At 49.3% G+C, this 12972-nt stretch overlaps 1 protein-coding gene across 1 annotated transcript in view; it reads right to left on the minus strand.

The window, feature by feature from the left end:
- The window catches only part of LOC311376281 (E3 ubiquitin/ISG15 ligase TRIM25-like), a 116036-nt gene that overhangs the window by 41094 nt on the left and 61970 nt on the right, over nt 1-12972 (minus strand). The gene's annotated exons all lie outside the window — the stretch shown is intronic.

Consider the following 12972-nt stretch of genomic DNA (forward strand, 5'->3'; position numbering starts at 1 on the left):
TATATATATATATATATATGTGTGTGTGTATATATATATATATATACCAACTGAAAACAAATCCTCATCCGCTTATCCGGGGTCGGGTCGGGTCGCGGGGGCTCAAGCATGAATCAGCATTTTTTAAATTTTCCAATGAGAATGAATGGGGGGATTTTGGGCGAATAACCTGGAATATCTCGGGAATTATGAATAATATCATGTCTTGTTCTCCCGTCAGATGCCTGTGAACTCACACTGGACCCAAACACAGCCCACAGACGACTCTCTCTGTCTGAGGACAACAGAAAGGTGACGCGGGTTGTAGAGGACCAGTCGTATCCGGATCACCCAGAGAGATTTGACTCCCGGCTCCAGGTGTTGTGTAGAGAGGCTCTGACTGGCCGCTGTTACTGGGAGGTAGAGAGGAAAGGATATGTTGAGATAGGAGTGACATACAGAGGAATCACAAGGAGAGGAGGGGGTGATGACAGTAGGCTTGGAGGGAACAACAAGTCCTGGAGTCTTTATTGTTATGATGATGGTTACTATGCCCGGTACAACGGTAGACAGACAGCCATACGTCTCCGCCCCGCTGGCTCTACCAGAGTAGGAGTGTATCTGGACCGGCCTGCTGGCACTCTGTCCTTCTACAGAGTGTCCCGAGGTGTAGGAGGGTCCTCAGACACACTGACACACATCCACACCTTCAGGTCCACCTTCACCCAGGAGGACCTCCTCCCTGGGTTTAGGGTATGGGGGGAGGGATCCTCAGTGTCTCTGTGTCGGTTGTAGAAAAATAAAAAGCGGTCACCCCCGGACCCCCAGACGACGACGCACACACACACACGGTGTGTGCGTCTACGTAACGTTTACCGTCTCAGGCTGGTATTCTCCATCCCGTAAAACTGATCGGCCGATGAACATCGAAGACAGATGAAATGATTAGCCCTCCCTTCGTCCCGTACTTCAAACGTGACGTTGTGGAACAGGAAAAAACTCCTACCCCCCCCCCCCCCGCTCCCCTCCCCCTCCCCCCCCCCCCCCCCCGTCTCCCTCTCCCCCTCCTTTTTATGGGGCTTCCTAAAAGTTGATGCTGGTAAACCATGAAAGGAAGAGACTTTTAAGATCTTCCATAGGGTTACCTGAGCAGGTTTTATTAAGATTTCATTTTTAATTTGAAATGTATATTAAATACCTATTGATGGTAAATCACATGTTTTTTTATGCTACAATATTTGTCCATTTTCAGACATTAACATATTTTATTCTCCAGGGCTCTGATCATCACTTTTGTCCTAATCCTAACAAGGATGATTTAGATGAGATTAGATTCATTAGGATCCCGATTAGCAACACACCAGAGAGAGAGCTAGTCTTCCTGGGTCCCAAACATCAAATATAGACAACAGACAATCACTTGTTTGACCTTATGTCAAACTCAAATAGAAATAGACTAATAAAAAAGTTTTAAAAAGATATGAAGGCTACAAAAAAATGACAACATTATGCTATTTTGCTAGAACGTATGTCTTTTTGGTCGTTCATTCCATAATGAAATAGTTGTGTAAATGATGGTATTTTTCAGTAGATTGGACCTTGGTCTGGGTAAAGCTAGCTGTCCTTTACTTGCTCCTCTAGTGCTATGACCGTGTCTGTCAGACACACTGACTAGACCTTCAGCAAAGAAGGCGGGTCTTTTGCAGTTTAAGACTGACCTTAGGAACAACAAGAGGTTAAGAGAGATTGTTTGTTTTACTGTGAGCCATGAAAGGCTAGTATGCATTACTTCAGTGTTAGTGTGAATAGAGCAGCTCGGTGCCAAAGGAACCTGATTTAAAGCAGATTTTATATTTCATTCATAATAACCAGGAGGTCTGTGTTGTAAATGACGTTAAACTGAGTATTGATTCCTGGTGTTCTGTTGGGAACCAAACGGCAGCAGAACATGTTCAGTTATTAAAGATACGTGCACACCTGTTTATGATTAGTAAAGTCTGCAGCTTCTATTGTTTCAGTCCTTGTGTTTATTGTGTACATGTAAGGGACTATTTTTCTGTTGCATTTGTTAATGAAGCATAATTTTAATAAACAACTCAGTGGATCCAACTGAATGTTCTCGTGTGTTCAGCCCATCATCATTCTCCTTTTATTACTAAATAATGTTACATAAGTGCCTTAAGAATAATAATTTGTTAATCAGAAATTATAAATAAAACAACAAATGTTGTTCTGATATTATTCTGGACCTCCTCCCTGGGTTTTGGTTAGGGGGGTGGGGGGGGGGGGTGCCTCAGTGTCTCTGTGTCCGTTGTAGAAAGAAACCACAGACAGACGGCCGGACACACACTCTCTGTCTCTCTCTGTCTCCCTCCGCCCGTCTCCCTCTCTCCTCCCCCATCTCCCTCTCCCCCCGTCTCCCTGTGATTGGACGACACTGTGGCTCAGAGTGAGCGTCCGTTAACCTGCTGACCACTGATTGGTCAACGAGCAGCAGGTGTGCCGCCTCCCCCAGCCCCAGCGTCCAATCAGATTGACAGCGGTGGCTAGCGGCCGTGTTTGGGTTAGCCTCGCCGCGCGGTGGCTAGCGGCCATGTTTGGGTTAGCCTCGCGGCACGGTGGCTAGCGGCCGTGTTTGGGTTAGCCTCACGGCGCGGTGGCTAGCGGTCGTGTTTGGGTTAGCCTCACGGCGCAGCGGCTAGCGGCCGTGTTTCGGTTAGCCTCGTGGTGGCTAGTGGCCGTGTTTGGGTTAGCCTCGCGGTGCGGTGACTAGCAGCCATGTTTGGGTTAGCCTCGCGGTGGCTAGCGGCCGTGTTTGTGTTAGCCTCGCGGCGCAGTGGCTAGCGGCCGTGTTTGGGTTAGCCTCGCGGCGCGGTGGCAAGCAGCCGTGTTTGGGTTAGCCTCGCGGCGCGGTGGCTAGTGGCCGTATTTGGGTTAGCCTCGCGGCATGGTGGCTAGCAGCCGTGTTTGGGTTAGCCTTGCGGTGGCTAGCGGCTGTTTTGGGGTTAGCCTTGCAACACGGTGGCTAGCGGCCGTGTTTGAGTTAGCCTTGTGGCGTGGTGGCTAGCGGCCGTGTTTGGGTTAGCCTCACGGTGGCTAGCGGCCGTGTTTGGGTTAGCCTCGTGGTGGCTAGCCGCCGTGTTTGGGTTAGCCTTGCGGCATGGTGGCTAGCGGCCGTGTTTGGGTTAGCCTCACGGCGCGGTGGTAAGCAGCCGTGTTTGGGTTAGCCTCGCGGCGCGGTGGCTAGTGGCCGTATTTGGGTTAGCCTCGCGGCGTGGTGGCTAGCAGCCGTGTTTGGGTTAGCCTTGCGGTGGCTAGCGGCTGTTTTTGGGTTAGCCTTGCAACACGGTGTCTAGCGGCCGTGTTTGAGTTAGCCTTGCGGCGTGGTGGCTAGCGGCCGTGTTTGGGTTAGCCTCACGGTGGCTAGCGGCCGTGTTTGGGTTAGCCTCACGGCGCGGTGGCTAGTGGCCGTTTCTGGGTTAGCCTCGCGGCGCGGTGGCAAGCAGCCATGTTTGGGTTAGCCTCGCGGCGCGGTGGCTAGTGACCGTGTTTGGGTTAGCCTCATGGTGGCTAGCGGCCGTGTTTGGGTTAGCTTCACGGCGCGGTGGCTAGCGGCCGTGTTTGGGTTAGCCTTGCAACACAGTGGCTAGCGGCCATGTTTGGGTTAGCCTTGTGGCATGGTGGCTAGCGGCCGTGTTTGAGTTAGCCTTGCGGCGTGGTGGCTAGCTGCCGTTTTGGGTTTAGCCTTGCGGTGGCTAGCAGCCGTCTTTGGGTTAGCCTAGCAACACGGTGGCTAGTTGCCGTGTTTGGGTTAGCCTCACGGCGCAGTGGCTAGTGGCCGTGTTTGGGTTAGCCTTGCAACACGGTGGCTAGCGGCCGTGTTTGGGTTAGCCTTGTGGCGTGGTGGCTAGCGGCCGTGTTTGGGTTAGCCTCGCGGCGTGGTGGCTAGCGGCCGTGTTTGGGTTAGCCTCGCGGCGTGGTGGCTAGCGGCCGTGCTTGGGTTAGCCTTGCAACACGGTGGCTAGCGGCCGTGTTTGGGTTAGCCTTGAGGTGGCTAGCGGCAGTGGTTGGGTTAGCCTTGCGGTGGCTAGCGGCCGTGTTTGGGTTAGCCTTGCGGTGTGGTGGCTAGCGGCCGTGTTTGGGTTAGCCTCGCACCGAGAGCCCTTAGAGCCGATAGTACAGTAGGTACAGGCACATTAGAGTCTTAAAGGTAAAGGCACATTACAGCATTAAAGGTACCCTATGGATTCCATTACAGCATTGTATTACATGACTATTTTACATTAAATTATATTCATACATTATAACAGTGTGTGTGTCTGTGTGTGTGTGTCTTGGTCTGACTGACTGTGTGTGTGTGTGTGTGTATCTCACTGTGTGTGTGGCTAGCGGCCATGTTTGGGTTAGCCTCACGGCTAGCGGCCACCTCTCTCTCTCTCTCTCTTTCTCTCTCTCTCTTCGTCCCTCTTGTACCTCTCTCTCTCTCTCTCTCTGTCTCTCTCTCTCTCTCTCTTCGTCCCTCTTGTACCTCTCTCTCTCTCTCTCCCTCCCCCCCAGACGGAGCAGGAGAGAGGGAGAGCTGACCCCCCCCCCCTCCCCGTCCCGTGCTGCTGGTGTCCAACAGGATCCCTGCCTACGAGGTGAGCTCTCTCTGTCTGTCTGTCTCTTTCTCCTCTTGTCTCTCTCTCTCTCTCTCTCCTCTTCTCTCTCTCTCTCTCCCTCTCTCTCTCTCTATGAGTAAGTGAGTGAGTGAGTGCATGCGTGCGTGCATGCGTGTGTACACTATGTGTGTGTGTGTGTGTGTGTGTGTGCCTGTAAAGGGTGTAACAAGATGAACCCAACCCAATCCAGCCCGACAAGATCACACTCCAGTACAGACACGCCTGCCCTGACTCTGAGTGTGCTTCTGTTCAGAGAGAGGGAGAGGGGGAGGGAGAGGGAGGGAGGGAGGGAGGGAGAGAGGAGGAAGGGGGGGGGGGGGGGTGGGCAAGAGAGAGAGGAGGGAGAGAGAGAGGGCGGGAGTGAGTGAGGGAGGGAGGGAGAGAGAGAGGGAGGGTTCTCATGAGACATGATCACAGGACAATTGAAAACCAAACTGGGTGTGGTCTCAGCAGCCTCACCTGGTCTGAGTCTGATTGGACGCTGGGGCTGGGGGAGGCGGCACACTTGCTGCTCGTTGACCAATCAGTGGTCAGCAGGTTAACGGACGCTCACTCTGATCCACAGTGGGGTTACTCTCTCTCTCTCTCTGTCTCTCTCTCTGTCTCTCTCTCTCTCTCTCTCTCTCTCTCTCGTCTCAGAGGTTCTGGGTTTGATTCCCAATGCAATATTCCCTCTGAGAGTGGTGAAGTTATCTGCACTATTTGTGGTGTTTTATGTTTAAAACCCGAGCATGTACGCTCTGTTATGCATCACCTGGGGTAATGGTGCGTAGCATTTGTTTAAAAGACTTCCATATGCATTTATATAGCCTTGAATTTAATAATAATAATATGTATTATGTTACACAGTAAAAACACATGTTTAAAAACACACACACACACACACACACCTGCGTGTCCGTGGGGTTGGAGCCAGAAGTTAGCGGCGGGGCCAGGAGAGGACGTGTTGTTCGGGAGACTTAAGGATCACAGAAACCCGACGAGGAGGAAGCAGTTCTCTCCCTCAGGAGAACAACACAACACGTTTTGGGACACACACAGTCTGACCGACAGCAACCGCAACAAGGTGAGTAAAACAACACAACCTCAGCGCCTCTCTCCCCGCGGTGTGACTACAAAGATAATGGAACGGCTCAACGCATGCGCCTTGTGGGCTGTGGAGGACAGTGACAGTGTGGTGCGATCTCTCCCCGTCTCTCTCTCTCCCCGTCTCTCTCTCTCTCCCTCTCTCTCTCTCTTCCGGCTCTCTTTCTCTCTCCCCGTCTCCCTCTCTCTCTCCCCATCTCTCTCTCTGTCTCCCCGTCTCTCTCTCTCTCTCCGTCTGTCTCTCCCCGTCTCCCTCTCTCTCTCACCGTCTCTCTCTCTCTTTCTCTCCCCGTCTCTCTCTCTCTCTACCCGTCTGTCTCTCTCTACCCGTCTCTCTATCTCTCTCTCTCCCCGTCTCTCTCTCTCTCTCCCTCTGCCCCTCCGTCTCTCTCTCCCCCCCCCTCTCTCTCTCTCTCCCGTCTCTCCCCGTCTCTCTCTCCTGTTTAAGGGGGTCACCATAGGAGTGTATGATTTGAACTGTGGTTATTTGTCTGTGTGTGTGTGTGTGCGTGTGTGTGTGTGTGTGTGTGTGTGTGTGTGTGTGTGTGTGTGTGTGTGTGTGTGTGTGTGTGTGTGTGTGTGTGTGAATACGTACGCACACGCGTGTGTGTGCGTGCGCCTGTAAAGGGTGTAACAAGATGAACCCAACCCAATCCAGCCCGACAAGATCACACACCAGTACAGACACGCCTGCCCTGACTCTGAGTGTGCTTCTGTTCATTATGTTGATCAGTCTCTTTATTGATAACATGGTATCTGTGTTCCTGTGGGTTCTGCTGTAAAGAAGGAGAATCAGTCATGTTTCTACGTGCTGTTGGACCTGTCAGGTGTCTCTTTGTTTTCAGAGCTCTCTGTCCAGAGATCATATTTCAATAAAGGGATTAGTCATTATCACTGCATCGCTAGAACAGCAGCCAATAGGAGGCTAGTGTGAACTGGGAGGGGAAGTGGTCCAACTGGTTGGTTCACAAACATAATTTCCTTGTTACAGAGTCTGACGGTTTGGTGTAGCTCACTTCACTACAGCGGGGAGAAGACTCAGGTACTGTACTCCACTCTGATCCGTGATTCATCATAAATATGTATAACTTATGAATTATATCAATAGAGAGTACTATTTTACTGTCATCATGTGGGTTGAAAAACGTTTGTGAATATGTTTAATACATTTTTTAACTGTAGCATACTTGAAACCTCTCACTGTTAACTACTGTTAGTCAAATTCTAACGACTATTTTGCTAATGAATAATTTAGCAGATTCTTTATCCAAAGAGACTGAGAGTGAATTCAGCTACAGGTCATTAAGGAGCAGGTTGGGGTTAGACAGTACAGAGACAGGTCATTAAGGAGCAGGTAGGGGTTAGACAGTACAGATACAGGTCATTAAGGAGCAGGTAGGGGTTAGACAGTACAGAGACAGGTCATTAAGGAGCAGGTAGGGGTTAGACAGTACAGAGACAGGTCATTAAGGAGCAGGTAGGGGTTAGACAGCACAGAGACAGGTCATTGAGGAGCAGGTAGGGGTTATACAGTACAGAGACTGGTCATTGAGGAGCAGGTAGGGGTTAGACAGTACAGAGACAGGTCATTAAGGAGCAGGTAGGGGTTAGACAGTACAGAGACAGGTCATTAAGGAGCAGGTAGGGGTTAGACAGTACAGAGAAAGGTAATTAAGGAGCAGGTAGGGGTTAGACAGTACAGAGACAGGTCATTAAGGAGCAGGTAGGGGTTAGACAGTACAGAGACGGGTCATTAAGGAGCAGGTAGGGGTTAGACAGTAGAGAGACGGGTCATTGAGGAGCAGGTAGGGGTTAGACAGTACAGAGACGGGTCATTAAGGAGCAGTTAGGTAGGGGTTAGACAGTACAGAGACGGGTCATTAAGGAGCAGGTAGGGGTTAGACAGTACAGAGACGGGTCATTAAGGAGCAGGTAGGGGTTAGACAGTACAGAGACGGGTCATTAAGGAGCAGGTAGGGGTTAGACAGTACAGAGACGGGTCATTAAGGAGCAGGTAGGGGTTAGACAGTAGAGAGACGGGTCATTAAGGAGCAGGTAGGGGTTAGACAGTACAGAGACGGGTCATTAAGGAGCAGTTAGGGGTTAGACAGTACAGAGACGGGTCATTAAGGAGCAGGTAGGGGTTAGACAGTACAGAGACGGGTCATTAAGGAGCAGGTAGGGGTTAGACAGTACAGAGACGGGTCATTAAGGAGCAGGTAGGGGTTAGACAGTACAGAGACGGGTCATTAAGGAGCAGGTAGGGGTTAGACAGTACAGAGACAGGTCATTGAGGAGCAGGTAGGGGTTAGACAGTACAGAGACAGGTCATTGAGGAGCAGGTAGAGGTTAGACAGTACAGAGACAGGTCATTAAGGAGCAGGTAGGGGTTAGACAGTACAGAGACAGGTCATTGAGGAGCAGGTAGGGGTTAGACAGTACAGAGACAGGTCATTAAGGAGCAGGTAGGGGTTAGGGGGAGTTCTGCTCTATAGGATGCTACAGGTAAGACTGTGGACATTGGGGATCGAACCCAGAACCTTTCGGTTCTGGTTCCGGTTAATGTTAAAATACTCAATAATTCTATAATATTTCCCTCCCTTGCCCCATTTGAACTCTCACAGCTGGTCCAATCGGCTCCAGAGGACATTTGTGATTATTCAAAGCAGGGAGTGCATGTCCTTATACCTGCCACGCCCCGTGTGTGTGTGTGTGTGTGTGTGTGTGTGTGTGTGTGTGTGTGTGTGTGTGTGTGTGCGTGTGTGTGTGTGTGTGTGTGTGTGTGTGTGTGTGTGTGTGTGCGCAGTCTGAGCCTTCAGAGGTTTGAGTTGTCATAGCAACCGTTCCCCTCAGGCGTTTTCTAGAGACGCTGTGTCTGTGTTTTGTCAACAAGACTACAGGAGGGGGCGGGCTGTACGCTGCCCAACCAATCAGAAGGGAGAGACGTGGCTGGTTGTTTTTGTTCTGCTGCCCTCACACTGCCCCTGTACCTGTCTGTTCTGACGTCAGACACACCCCTGTGAGGACAGCCCCGCCCTCTTCACAGCCTTTGACGTCAGTCCAGATTTCAGAAAGGCATCTGTCCTGTAGTGGTTTGGCTTTTTAAAACTAGAGCCAATCAGAATGCAGGACATCCTCTCAACATGTTGGAGGCGGGACAAGGGTTAGAAACGAGCAGGACACCTGACACCTGTACAGTAATGTCATGGAACAGCAGCCAATAGGAGGCTAGTCTGAGAGGAGCGTGAACTGGGAGGGGAACTGGTCCAACTGGTTGGTTCACAGGATCATTTCCTTGTAATGAGTGGGACGGTTTGGTGTGGCTCACTTCACTACAGCAGGGAGAAGACTCAGGTACTGTACTCAGCTCTCATCTGTGATATATCATAAACTGTATAACTTTGAATCTTATCAATAGGTTGATGGTTAGTTTTCTGGAAAAACACATGGTTTAAAACTAAAGTAAATATATGGTTGCATTGCTATTTGTCAAAACTACTATCTTTATTCAAAGTTACTGACAGTGAAATCAGATACAGGTCATTAGGAAGCAGGTAGGGGTTAGACAGTACAGAGACAGGTCATTAAGGAGCATGTAGGGGTTAGACAGTACAGAGACAGGTCATTAAGGAGCAGGTAGGGGTTAGACAGTACAGAGACAGGTCATTAAGGAGCAGGTAGGGGTTAGACAGTACAGAGACAGGTCATTAAGGAGCAGGTAGGGGTTAGACAGTACAGAGACAGGTCATTAAGGAGCAGGTAGGGGTTAGACAGTACAGAGACAGGTCATTAAGGAGCAGGTAGGGGTTAGACAGTACAGAGACAGGTCATTAAGGAGCAGGTAGGGGTTAGACAGTACAGAGACAGGTCATTAAGGAGCAGGTAGGGGTTAGGGGGAGTTCTGCTCTATAGGATGCTACAGGTAAGACTGTGGACATTGGGGATCGAACCCAGAACCTTTCAGCTTGGATTCAAGCATCCGGTTAACGTTCAAATACTCAATAATTCTATAATATTTCCCTCCCTTGCCCCATTTGAACTCTCACAGCTGGTCCAATCGGCTCCAGAGGACATTTGTGATTATTCAAAGCAGGGAGTGTGTGTGCTTCTACCTGCCACGCCCTGTGTGTGTGTGTGTGTGTGTGTGTGTGCAGTCTGAGCCTTCAGAGGTCTGAGTTGTCATAGCAACCGTTCCCTTCAGGCGTTTTCCAGAGACGCTGTGTCTGTGTTTTGTCAACAAGACTACAGGAGGGGGCGGGCTGTACGCTGCCCAACCAATCAGAGGGGAGAGACGTCGCTGGTTGTTTTTGCTCTGCTGCCCTCACACTGCCCCTGTACCTGTCTGTTCTGACATCAGACACACCCCTGTGAGGACAGCTCTCCCCACCTTCTTCACAGCCTTTGGCTTCAGTCCAGATTTCAGAAAGGCGTCTGTCCTGTAGTGCTTTGACTATTTAAAACTAGAGCCAATCAGAATGCAGGACATCCTCTCAACATGTTGGAGGCGGGACAAGGGTTAGAAATGCTGGGCAGTCCCACATGGAGCAGGACACCTGACACCTGTACAGTACTGTCATGGAACAGCAGCCAATAGGAGGCTAGTCTGAGAGGAGGGTGAACTGGGAGGGGAACTGGTCCAACTGGTTGGTTCACAGGATCATTTCCTTGTAATGAGTGGGACGGTTTGGCGTGGCTCACTTCACTACAGTGGGGAGAAGACTAAGGTACTGTACTCAGCTCTGATCTGTGATATATCATAAACTGTATAACTTTGAATCTTATCAATAGGTTGATGGTTAGTTTTCTGGAAAAACACATGGTTTAAAACTATAGTAAATATATGGTTGCATTGCTATTTGTCAAAACTACTATCTTTATTCAAAGTTACTGACAGTGAAATCAGATACAGGTCATTAAGGAGCAGGTAGGGGTTAGACAGTACAGAGACAGGTCATTAAGGAGCAGGTAGGGGTTAGACAGTACAGAGACAGGTCATTAAGGAGCAGGTAGGGGTTAGACAGTACAGAGACAGGTCATTAAGGAGCAGGTAGGGGTTAGGGGGAGTTCTGCTCTATAGGATGCTACAGGTAAGACTGTGGACATTGTGGATTGAACCCAGAACCTTTCAGCTTGGATTCAAGTGTGAGGTTAATGTTTAAATACTTATTATATATTTTTTCTTCAGATTCAGTGTTCTTGGGTAACTTAAAAGGTACTGTGGATATTATGTCCAGTTGTTATATTTGTGATGTTATGATTATTATTGTCATTAGTCAGGAAGACGGCCATCTTGGTTAGTGAGGGTGTTTAAAGGTCATCTTGTCCTGGGACTTGTTCCCTGTGGGCCCGCATCGCAGATCTGGTTGTGATGTCATAGGACATGAGGAAGTCCTTATATGGTCCTACCTTCAGAGCGGTTTAACCAGCACAGGGAACAGTAGGTATGATATCCGCATGGTGAGCTTGATCTTGATCAGACACATTTGAAGCCCTTAGAGACCCTCTGTGTGGAAAGATAAATAGTTATTAAATAGTTATTAGAAACATCTGGGAGGCATCTCCACATCTTTACCCTCAATCAGTACATTTACATGCACAGCTTAATTAGATTAAAGCCATAGCTCGACTATGCGCCTCAATTGGATAACTGCAATTGTCCGCGTATACATGGTGGTGAGTAAATCGATTCATTGGTCGAAGCGTGTCATGCCCCACTACGATAGGTGGCGCTGTGCCCATTTCAACTAGTGGTAATAGAGCCACCGGTTGACCTCTTTACGTCACCAGCAACAACAAACTCATTCGAGAAAGATGTTTTCAGCAGACAGCTGTCAGTTCACTTTGGGTCGATATCATTTCTCCGACGCTCCATTGTTCCGACCTCTCGGTTGTATGCCGACTCCTCCGGCTGCTCTGCCGGCGGAGCAGTCCGCATACGACCGAGAGGAACAATGGAGCGTTGGAGAAATTACCCGAAGTGAACTGACAGCTGTCTACTGAAACATCGCTTTCTCCTCCATGTCGCGTTTCAATCTGGACTTCAGAGAGTCAAAGCCAAAGTTAATTTCCCCCAATTCCTTTTCCCCATGGGCGAGATAAACCCGACTAGGAGTCTTTACTTGTTGTGGAATTACCAGAGAGTCGGAGAACCCGACACAGTCTGTAAGATTCATAATATCAGAGAATACCCCCGTCAGTTCGGCCGCAGCGCAATGAATGAATAAAGATTGTAGTTATTTTACAACCTTGTTGATGAGCAACATTTAGAAAAACATGGACTTTTAATTCAGCCTTGGGTTAAATCGAAGCGTAGTGTGTAGTGAATGCATGTATATGATGATACACTCCTTATAGGGGGTAACTACATTGGCACGACACCGGCTTCCTCAATCTTCTGTGCCAGCTTTTTAAATAAATCGCCGACCCAAAGTGAGTTGACAGCTGTCTACTGAAAACATATTTCTCCCTCCGGAGCAGGCCCTCCACCGCCCGTCTGTATACGGCATTCCCCGCCGCGGCGCAATGAATGAATAAAGACGTCGTAAACACGTCGGGAGAAAAAAAAAACATTTATTTTGACAGATGTGCCCGAAGTTACTACTTTACAACCTTGTTGACGACCCACATTTAGAAAAACATGTACTTTTAATTCAGCCTTGGGTGAATTCGACTATGAGTAACCCAATTTGATTCGAGTATAGCTCGACTAAGGTGTATACATGCATCTTAGTAATCCAATCATAGTTGGACTAAGCCAATAAGTCGACTTTCTTGAGTGTCATGTAAACGCACTGATTGAGAATAAGAGGGTCTATGCCTCCAGGAAAGACCACCCTGCCTCTCGTCCCACAGACAACAGCCCCCTGTGACCGGCAGTAAGCAACTTATATAAAAGCAGAATTAAAACGCTGAATGGCCGTAGAAACAATATGGAGTTGTGTTTGTGTCCAGGTCTCCAGTCTGCTATGGAAAGGAGAAAGAGGAGGAGGGTTCCTACCTCTGAAACCACTCTGTCTGAGGAACATGGCCGCCAGAGCAAAGCTAAGAGGTAAGAAGAGGATCTCTCTGTCTGTGACTGTTGTCCATCTCAGAGCTCAGCGGTGATATATCACGACTCCATCATTAGTCTGAGTAACAGCTGTGTGTGTGTTGTGTTGAAGACCAGAGCAACAGGAGAGAGCAGACTCCCCTGGACCCAGCTGTGTCTCCATGAAGATTGACCACTCTATGGATCATCCTATTACAT

This window comes from Micromesistius poutassou (assembly GCF_964030765.1).
Source record: "Micromesistius poutassou genome assembly, contig: SCAFFOLD_131, whole genome shotgun sequence".
Taxonomy (NCBI): Eukaryota; Metazoa; Chordata; class Actinopteri; order Gadiformes; family Gadidae; genus Micromesistius; species Micromesistius poutassou.